The 11197-nt window shown below is 37.8% G+C and overlaps 1 long non-coding RNA gene across 1 annotated transcript; it reads left to right on the top strand.

The window, feature by feature from the left end:
- Nucleotides 1-2437: 2437 nt before the first annotated feature.
- Nucleotides 2438-7319, top strand: LOC128257259 (uncharacterized). Its single transcript, XR_008267846.1, has 4 exons — nucleotides 2438-2794; nucleotides 5288-5337; nucleotides 5442-5511; nucleotides 5575-7319. It is a non-coding gene; the product is annotated as an uncharacterized LOC128257259 (long non-coding RNA).
- The last annotated feature ends 3878 nt before the right edge of the window (nucleotides 7320-11197 follow it).

Genomic DNA, 11197 nt, shown 5'->3' with positions numbered 1-11197 from the left:
CCAACAGAATGTCAGGCGGTGTGACAAGGATTGGCTTTTCGGGCACATGTCGTAGATTGTGTGCGTATCGTGTAAACATTGCCAGGGCCCACACCTGCTGGTACACGTGTACATAATTATACGTGCAGGAAACTTCATAGAGCCTATTAACTAAGTTGCCATAGTTGGGCTTATAATTCATAAACGTTCAGCACGGTGTAGTAGTATAAAACGCTTGGAATTTCTATGCCACATAATTATAACTTTGGTTTGATTCTTCACAAATACTCAAAAATTGTTGTGTTGTTTGTTGCTAGAAAAAAATATTTAACTGGTTAAATATGTCTTATTTAAAAGGCAAAATAATATTAATGATTGGACATTTCAATTTGTATCAATAAATTACAGAAGTGGTAGTTTTTTCATAATCCATCAACAAAATGTGCATTTAAATAAATATTTCGTTATGTTAATGTGAATTTTGCAAGAGCATAGAATTTGTAATAAAAACGAAAATTCTTAATTATTTGCGACACTAATTTCTTGAGTAGACTTTGTCTACACCCAAAAAAAGTTTCATTTGGTTTAAATGTCTTTAACTGTTGTCTTAGGCCTAATTTTTAAATCAAAATAGTGTTATTTTAATACTATCGTGATACTAATTTAATACTTATCTTATTGACAAATTTCAAATCCTTTATATTTCTATAAAAATTTTTTTATTTCTCAAATTTGTGTTTTCTATTGCCTTTAAATTTACTATATATTAAAATAATGTTTCATTAAATTGACTGTGTGCAAGTGCTTTCGAACGCAATCTAAGAAAAATTATTTGGCTTGTAAAATCAAAAAAACAAAGACTTTCATGGCTTTTAAAATCATACAGCTTTTTACTATATATCTGTTCTACTTTTATTTACAATTGACAGAGCACATTCATCTTTAAGTCAAAAAGTCCGCCGAGCAAGCTGTCGTTCACAATATTCACGACAAATTTATCTTCCCCTCCTGGAAAATCAATACATTTGGATAAGTCTGCCCTCTTTAAGTGACAGCTCTTCTTAATAAAAATGAATTATCCAACATCCAATGCCGAGACACAAACAATTTGTTTCCCTTTGAAATGAAACAATTAGATTCTTATTTTAGAGTGTTCGCTTCAAACAAGTTAATTTTGAATTCCGAAATAATTTGGGGCGTAAGAAATAAGATGTGTGTTGGTAGAAAATTAATCGGTGGATTGAAATTATTGATTCATCCCTTAAAAGTGTTTCTGAGCTCATAATGTTATTATCTTTAAAGCAAATTTACAAAATGAAAAAATCACCCCAAAATTGTAATTTAAGCGGTTGCTTAAAAATCTGACTTATAATAAACTTGTATACTTTTCGTTGATAAATTAAGAACCATAACAACCTTCCGAACTTTATATCCTTTTGTTAAAAAGATAACAATATTTAATTTTTAGAGGATTAAATAAACTCTCCGCAAACTAAGATATAAATAATTTATCTAAGTATTATTTAAATATACAACTATTGTTTTAAAGACTGAACAAAACTTATTAATTTTTATTATATATGTGCAGTCCTTAGCCTTTTTTTTTTTGTAATTTTCCTTTTTTTAAAGAGACTGCTACTACTACCATCCATGTTAAAATAGCAAATTTACAGAAGAATGTGTTAAATAGTATAAAAAATTTTGTCATAGTCATTTTTGCTATAATATTTAATGTATGAGTTTTCTCTCAACTAGAATAGTATACCATGTTTCAATATATTTTTTCTGTGAATTTTAATATATATTTTGAGGAAAGACTTTTTGAAATCAGTTTAAAAACACTTTCCGCACTGTGAGTGAAAAAGGGTAAACGAACACATTTGAAATGACGGATTCGTTTCGCTTAACCAATATCAAAAATCGCCGCTTTGGGCTCGTAAATCTGCAACGTAAAGTGACACATATCGCAGATCAATATTGGCGTTGTTGGGCTTTGAACACTTAACCCCCGGTTACGTGCGCACACATTTACATGTGTTTCGAGCGATTTCGAGTGTATACAAATGTCTCTTTCTGTTACGATTCGGGTCTAATACACTCCCAGGATCCATTAGAAGTGCAAAACACCAATTAAAGTTTTGCACGGATTACGAGAGGAGTGAAAAAAAAGAAAAAAGAAACCAGTATCCGTGGTATTACTACTCTATCGTGTTTGTATTCGTTGAGGGGAAAGGAAAAGCGAGTGCGAGTGAGATGGCTGCCGCTCTACATCCATCTCGCTTGCTCTTGCTCTGCGCAGGCCGCAGATAAATGCGCAGCCATTTTTTAACAGGCGGAGCCAAAGCAACGGAAGCGCTTGGGACTTTATGGTGGGGGAAAATAGTGGGAAATTTTGGGTGGTCGGGAAATTTTCTGCTGATTAGCCAGCTGTGCCAAGTCGCTGAGTTTTCCACGAAAAGTCAAAGAGACTGCGCGCTTTTCGAGCTAATTTTCCCGACAATATGCAGTTGCAAAAGTCGAACTATCGGGACCGTGTGCAGTGCTTAGGCAAAAGCTTCCGGAAGTCCCCGAAAAAGCTCGGGAGGGAAAGCTTAAACAGAATCGCTTTCGCAGATGCAACTTGGCAAGCTGCACCTACTTACTCGTCCAAAATGGCGGCGCTGTCGGCGAAATGCCGATAAATCAAAGTTTCCTCATTTGAAAAATGCCAAGTGCCCACCGCGACATTTTATTACACAGCGGAGGTCAATATATAGTGTTACACAGCTTTTCTTATAATTACATAATTGACAAAAACGGATAAACTGTTTTAACAGTAAGTAGAAACATTATAAAACTTATTATGTAAATAAGCAGTTGTTTTCGTAAAATCAAAAATGTACTTCCGAGTCAAACAGCTGAAGGACAAAAACTATTCGGATTTAATCGTATCGGTTTATCGGCTTGACATAGTTGATTTACTTATTTATATTATTTGTAAATAACTTGTAACATTTTTGGCTTGTAACAGTTTTAAATTGTATTATAAATTGAACACTAAAAACTACGATTATATGACCGCCCGAATTCGGTTGCCATTTTATAAAATGGCGTTGACAAAAGTGAAATCGCAAATGGAGGATTTCCTTTCTCAAGTTATAACAAATGATCCACTAACTTGGGTAGGACAAAATGTATTGGCTCATTAAAGTTGAGGCTTGGCTGGACAGCTATTGATTTAACCGCAACTGTACGAGAATACGCAGCATCAAGTGGCTGGTGACTGGGGAGCGGCATTTCATCTGAGGGAATTAATCAGAGCAGATGAAGCGACAACCGAAAAATAACGACGCGGCATCTCCCAAAGAGCCCGCCGCTCCTTATCTCCTCAATCTGAATCGCCGCAGCCGGCTTTTTAGTGCGTGTCCACCGTTCGTTGGACCTCGTGTTCCCATACGAGTATGGGATCGTATGGGATCGGATCGGATCGGATCCCAGATGCATCCCATTTGCAGAGTATCTGTATCTGTGTCCCAAGAAGGTGTGTGGTGTGTGTGTGTGTGTGATTGTGTGGCGGGGGACTGGCGCTTGGAGGCGACAGCAGCGGAATGTCACCGCGGCAAGTAGACCCTCTTCTCACAGTTTTTTTCACTTTTTTTATTGGCCATACACATCCCCAGAGCATCCATCAAACGCGCGCCCGTTCATGTCAAATTATAAATTCCCAAAAAATTTAAATCTAATTTCGCTACAGCGGACCCAGAGCCATATTCAAATACCTAATGGATTTTACTTTGTCCTGACAAGTACAAGCCCATTTAATCAATAATTAACGTAATCCATCAAGTACAAAGTGTCAAATGCACTCGCGAACGGCGGGCCCATCAGGCCTAAAAGGATTTCCCCGAAAAGCGCATCGCGTTGACAAAAAATCAAGTTGTCGCAAAGATACACGAAACAAATCCGCAGTCACGTCACATCTGCATGTCGAAAAACACAGAACCAGCAGACCCATCAGGCGAACATGAACCCGAGAGTACGGAAAGCAACCCCTAACTTTAACCCCTGCTTGCCGTCTGTCACTGTCGAGATATCGGGGAGAATATACACAGCCTAAAGCGGCAGCAGCAGCAGCAGCAGCAGCAGCTTATCTAAGCCGAAAAGTCGACCCTGATCAACCGCTTGCAGAGAACCTGGCTATACAGATAGCCCTTCTTGTCCTACTCCAAATGGGTATCAAACTACAAATGTCCATTTTTCAATTTACCTGGCCCTTACGCACTGTAGTACAACACCACTCCACTCCCCCACCGTAAATTGAATCTGAAATGGAATAATATATGGACAGGGGACGGGAAGTGGACAAACAAATGGACAACAAACGGACAAACGGACAACCCACCGAATCGCCCTATAAATTAGCCCCTGGCCAACGACCAACGACCGTTGACCAGTTGGTTAGCTAGCGGCCAAAAGACCGTGAAATTTTCCCAATATGCTGCGTTTTATTTGCGTTTCCCTCCACTCATCCTCATTTCCCCCCGCTTAACATTGCACTGGCCATATACCCATATAGAAATTGGGATCTGGGAACTGGGAACTGCTCGCATTTAAATGGACAGTCCGTTTTTGACGTATGAATAAATTATGCACATGCCCTGCGATCGATTCTTGGGCTAGTTAACATAATTTCAAAGACAAAGGGAACGCTCTACATATTATCCATGGCCAAAGGGACAGTTTGACATCTCTACGCTTCAGTGGGGGAAATTTATATGCCGCAATTTGTCAATTGTTGCAATTTCTCTTTGTGTGCGCTTGCATCTATTTATTTCGTTTATATCCCAAAGAATAGCCCCTCATAAATAATTGAAATGTTTGTTTTTATTTGTTGTGAGTGAGGATGGTGATCAAAAGGTATTGAACATAAGGTTGAATGCTGAGGCAATAAGAATTAAATTATGCGTTCCAAAGTGTCTTTTAATAGATTAATTAACTTACCTTAACAAAAGCCTAAAATGGTTCAATAACTGATATGAATTATTGTGCTTTGTTTAGAATCAAATCCTATCATAAATTCACAAAGAGATAACTTTAATTTTTAAATGATATATAATTTTTTACAAGAAGAACACTATAGCTAACTACAATACCAAAAATTTTAATAAAAAGTGGCAATCTGACATTTATTATTTAATTTTACAACTTTTGCTAGCAATATCATAGAAATATTAATATTATAAAGTTATATAGACTTTTTTTGTAAGTGCGTAATGTTTTTGAAATAATTACTTAACTAATATTATGTCTTTATGTCTTTTCCTTACAGTAATATGACTCTAGCTTAGTCACTCAATCATAAACAATTTGTGTAAAAAGGTCTGGTAATGTTTTATATACTGACTCCAAATTAGGAACTCCATATCAACTCATTGACTTCTCCTTTCATGTATACATTTCCCTGAAATGGTCTGCAATAAAAGGACTCTACCCGAGTCACTCAACCGTCGAAAAGTTATTGCAACCCGATCCCGTGTCGCTGGATGTACATAAGTAAATGAGCTTTAAAATAATTTAGCTATCTCTTAAGCACATGTGTTTGTTTTCCATTCCCAGATACCAGTTTCCAGTTTCCGCCGATCCGAGGTCCAAGCTGAGTTGGCCCATGTTGATACGAGTGCCAGTGTGTGGACTGGGAGATGTCCGGCCTGACGTTTATGAAAAGCCATCGCAGCATCAAAGCCAATTAAGATACCGGGCAGGGCACATACAAGCTCTAAAGGAATACGCGGCTAATTTCTGCGACAAAGCCGACAAACGATCGAGTCCAACTCCAACTCCAACCCCAAGTCCAAGTCCAAGTCCATATCCAAGTCCAGTGTCTGGGGGCAAGATGCAAGAAGCAAGAAGCAAGAAGCGGCACTTTTGTCGCAAACACAGGCCGTAAAATTAAGAACTCTGATTGGTAACAAATGTTTTTGTTCATTCGAGTGATAAAAACGTAGCGAACCGAAAAGATATAAAGTTCTCTTTAGTGTCTTGCCAGCGCGGCGATGATAAAATATTTAAATGAGCGCCGAAATGGGAAGGTTTCTTGGCTTGGATCAGTTTGGATCGGCTTGGACATTTAGGAAATCAGAGAGAGAGAGAGAGAGACACCCAAACCTTAATGGCCGCGCACACGAACCGGGCCAAACAAGCCGAAACAGTGGGCTTAAACAAGACCAAGGGCAAAAGTGTGAAACACGGAGCGGCGTAACGCCAATAGCATTCGTCGATAACCACGGTGTGTCCGCCGAGCCGAGTAAGTCGGTCGGCTGTCATGATTAAACAAAAGTCCAATGCCAGCTAGGATATTAAATTACAGCCATAACGACGCAGCTAAGGACCCACTCGACGTCGACAAGGGCTTGCCAGATTCACTTTGGGACAGGCCGACAAACGACAAACGCAAACGACGACCCAGCCCAAAAGCAAAGCCAAAAGGCTTGCAACAGAATCAAAACGAATCGAAACGGCCACGACAAAATCATAAAAGGCATAAACAGTTGTAAAGACCCAAACCACAAAGGGCGTAGAATCAAAATTGAGCACTAAAACGTTATCGAGGTCGGCGCAGATTAACTAGCCTTTTTGCTGTTGACTCGACGATGGACGCCGGCAGAGGATGGGATGGCACATCCCGGCAGGTAGTTCATTCTGAAATATCGAATGCATCTTAAAGATACTTGTGCGACATTACGATCATTACTCTGTGTAACAGATACGCTGCGATGGAAAGGGGCAGGGGAATGGGAATGGGAATGGCAATGGGCAGTGGCTGTAGACAGGTCGACCTGTCGTGTAATCCGGTCCCGCCCGGCAATTATAACCATATATAGCCCCCGCTGGCGACGGTGCCGCGTTGACGACCCACAGCCGAGCTATTGTCCAAAAATTGTCATTCACAACTGTCTCGCCGATAAGAAACAATTATCAGAGGCAAAAGGACTGCGAGGAGAGATCACATTGAATGGCGCCAGTTTCACAATGAATCTTGACCGAAAGGACAGGTCTTACGTTAAGATTTCGTCATGCCCTTTTTATACCCTTGCAGAGGGTATTATAATTTCAGTCAGAAGTTTGCAACGCAGTGAAGGAGACGTTTCCGACCCTATAAAGTATATATATTCTTGATCAGCATCACTAGGAGAGTCGATCTAGCCATGTCCGTCTGTCCGTCTGTCCGTCTGTCCGTCTGTCCGTCCGTTTATATGCAAACTAGTCTCTCAGTTTTAAAGCTATCTGCATGAAACTTTCCCAAAAGTTGTCTTTCTATTGCAGGTAGTATATAAGTCGGAACGAGCCGGATCGGACGACTATAGCATATAGCTCCCATAGGAACAATCGGAAAAATAAATGAAAAAAAATTATAACTTTGCTGTTTTTTAATTTTTTGTTTAGTTCTTCGACATATAGTAATGGTAAAATATTTCCGATTTACGGTTTAAATTTCATCAAAATCGGACGACTATAGCATATAGCTCCCATAGGAACAATCGGAAAAAATAAATGAAAAAAAATTATAACTTTGCTGTTTTTTAATTTTTTGTTTAGTTCTTCGAGATATAGTAATGGTTTAATATTTCAGAATTACGGTTTCAATTTCATCAAAATCGGACGACTATAGCATATAGCTCCCATAGGAACAATCGGAAAAATAAATGAAAAAAATTATAACTTTTCTGTTTTTTAATTTTTTGTTTAGTTCTTCGACATATAGCAATGTTTAATTATTTCAGAATTATGGTATAAATTTTATCAAAATCGGACGTCTATAGCATATAGTTCCCATAGAAATAATAAAAATATATAAAATAACTATCTAATAATTGAGCTGCAAATAATCATAGTTTCAATGTTTTTTTTTAGCACATACTCAAGTAAATCATAATTTAAATGTTTTCAAAAGTATTTAATTAATGCAATAGCTGCAAGGGTATATGAACTTCGGCTTGCCGAAGTTTGCTTTCCTTCTTGTTAAATGTAGGTTACATAAAAATGTTTATGGGTAATGCGAAGCGACACTGGCTTCCAACGAGATCTTACAACGTGGGAATAAGATAAGTGCATGGGTACATTTAACTTATAAGTCTAAAGATCAATTAATTCTTATTTCTATAAATGTTCTTAATTGAATTTCCTTTTATTTATTAAGATGACCAATTAAGTTTCTTAAGAAAGTGGTAATGTAAAGTGAGTATCCGAAAAGTATGCAATATTTATTCATATCCCTTAACACTTACAATGACTAAAGGTTCTGAAAGATTAGATCAGAATATAGCTTCTGTAGAATAACTTACAACGTTAAATAAGACAAGTTCATCTGATTCTCTTTGTCCAAGTCACATTTTCCACCCCAATTCTCTTTTATGGTGCATTACCATTGATTGCGGGGAGTGTCCAAGACGCACTCCTCCTAATAACAGCCCTTCAAGGAACATAATTTACTCCACGTGTCGGGGATTACATATTAACTATGCCACTGTACTTATTTCGGGGGCGTGTCGCTACAAACGTCTGCTGTTAATCCCTCACTTCCTGGATTGACATTTATATAGCCATTTAAGAAAGTGTGTACTCACGTTTGTATATATTAGTTTCATTATTATGTCACTTTCTTTTGGACAGAAATAAGTATTAAATGTCACCTCGTAGGATGACTTTTAAATGATCAAATGTTACGTATGTTACTGTATTTAGGGGAAATTCTTTATACAATGTGTCTATGATCTATGAAATTTTGAATTTTAGATGTTTAAAGATGTATAAAAGTTAACCATTAAAATGTGCATATTTGTATATATCTGTTTTCATTAAAAAAGACAGATTAATTGTACAAATAAAACTGATCTTTGTAAGTTCATGATGAAAATTATTTTGGGGTTTTTCGAAGTATTGGAAACAATATGAATAACAATAACCTTAAATGATATGTTGTAAAAGATTTTAATAGACTTAAATACAAATTTTCCTAAAATTTCATACATTAAATTTAAATTTTGAAAAATCTAAAATGTATTTAAATAATTCTGTTCAGTTTCATTGCCAAATATTTTATCTAAATGCGTTTGCTTTAAAATGTACTACTCTATCGACTGAAACTTCTCTTTTTAAATTTCAATGATAAAGTTTAATTTATTTATTCACACTTCTCTTTTAAAATTCCAATGATAGTTTAACTTAATTATTTATTAAAATAATATTCTAAAATTTCAATGCCAAATATAAGCTCTAAATTTGTTTGCATGCATGCATGATGTGTTCTTATTAAAAGTACTTTAAAGTGAGCCGTACTGATGGTCGGTTAAAAAACTTGACTTTTGCCTGGATTGGGACAATACAAATTTGCAAGTAGTTGAGCCCTTCTCCCATTTCATATTCAAATTCGAATCGGCGCCGGCGCCACCTGCCAGCCCGTCGCTGTAGCTTTGCACGATCCACTGCCATCGTGTAGTTGTTACCCCTCATCCGGACGCGACCCGATCGTCCCCCGATCTGCCCCAGAAAGCACCAGAATAAAGGCGATCGCCAACGAAGTAACTGCGGTGTGGCCAAGGCTGGGATTGCAAGAACATTGTTCTCGTTAAACAGAATCATGTACACAGGGCCCTTGGAGTTCGGTCGGTCGTGGGCAAAATGTGCGATCCGATTGCGCATGCGGGCCACACAGGAATAGGAGAATCCCTATCGCCCCTAGTTCTCCCCTTCCCAGATAATGAAGACAAGCCCGCTGCAGAGAGACCGATTTCATTGAGGATCGGTGCCGGGCTTCTAATGACATCTATGCAGTCTAGTCTATCGGTTATCTGGTCCTGCAGATTCCGATTCCGGGGAGACGGTCCCGAAACCGCAATGACCCCGATCGCCACAGGAGCATTGTGCGATCGTCTAGCAGTTAAGGACAAAATCGGAGGAAGGCATGGAGGAGTGGCTAATGCGCCGACGCCCCGCTGCGAGGTGAGCACACAGCCGCCTATAATTGAGTTATACATTCGACTGGCCAACTGACCCCTTGGGTTCCTGATCCCCGATTCCCAGTCCCTCGCCAAAAGGTTCGCAGCAGCTAAGCGGACAATGTTTTGACATAAATAAATGCTTGAATGACTTTAAGTGATGGCTGTTTACTTTGACTTTCTATGCCCGAACTCAGTTTTGGCATGATTTATGGGGCACGATCCGGCGACTGCTCAAGACATTACTTTCGTATATTCGTATATAAATGCTGGCCGGGGCGGACGGGGATGGTTCCGATGCTAATTCGTATTCAGGTAGTAAGCGGAAAACAATAAATATATTCGCAGCCGTCCTTTGGCGACCCAAGCTTGGGCTGTGGTACTATGACTTATAACAATGCACAATAAATGAATCAAATTTATAGTGGATATTAAGGTGATTGAGCATTGTTTTTTCACAAATTGCTTGTCTTTTTAATATTCAAGGCTTAAGATATATCGCAAAAGCATTCGCATTCAATTCCAAAAGTATTTCGTTAAGAGTCGTAAAGACTTATTCACAAACTCAAATTTTATATTAAATTACTTAACCGACAACACAGTCTAATTTATTTACGTGCCATAGCTGGGTGTTTATTTTATCTCCTAGTACAGAAATTAGAAGTGTAATATCCCATCTGAGCTACACCTTATAGGATATCATAAAAAGATATCGTTATAAATGTCATTTACATAACCATAACAGGAGTTTCCAAAGATCAGTCAAGAATTGACTTCGGAGCTGCCTTTTATTGAGTTTTAAATAAATTAGCAACTAATAAATCTCCTAATGCTATTTAGCACATAAACTGGTTACGTACATACAAATCAAGCAGCTGTTTTTCAGACAATAATTAAACATATAAGTATGCTTCACAAATTTGATTACAGAAAATGTTGCATACTCTTGGGCTGTAACAAATTGTAGTTTTTGGTGGTTGCGTATGCGTGATCGGCTTTCAACTAAGCGAAGTATTGCCAATGAATTTAAAGTTTAATTTAGCCATATCGTAAGTTTGAAATATTGTTTTGTTATTTTCATTGTGTTTAATTTTTAGGTATGGTCTAAGGGATCAAAACAAACAGAAATGTTAATCATGTGGCAACAATTGCAGCTAAGTTAAAAAACATTGGATCCTAAGAGATATTTTACTTATTCCCCCTTGGAATAAGTTAACTCTGAGCAATACAAAATTAGTAAAACC

This window comes from Drosophila gunungcola (assembly GCF_025200985.1).
Source record: "Drosophila gunungcola strain Sukarami chromosome 3L unlocalized genomic scaffold, Dgunungcola_SK_2 000002F, whole genome shotgun sequence".
In the NCBI taxonomy this organism is placed as follows: Eukaryota; Metazoa; Arthropoda; class Insecta; order Diptera; family Drosophilidae; genus Drosophila; species Drosophila gunungcola.
This window is presented reverse-complemented; position numbering and strand designations above follow the sequence as displayed.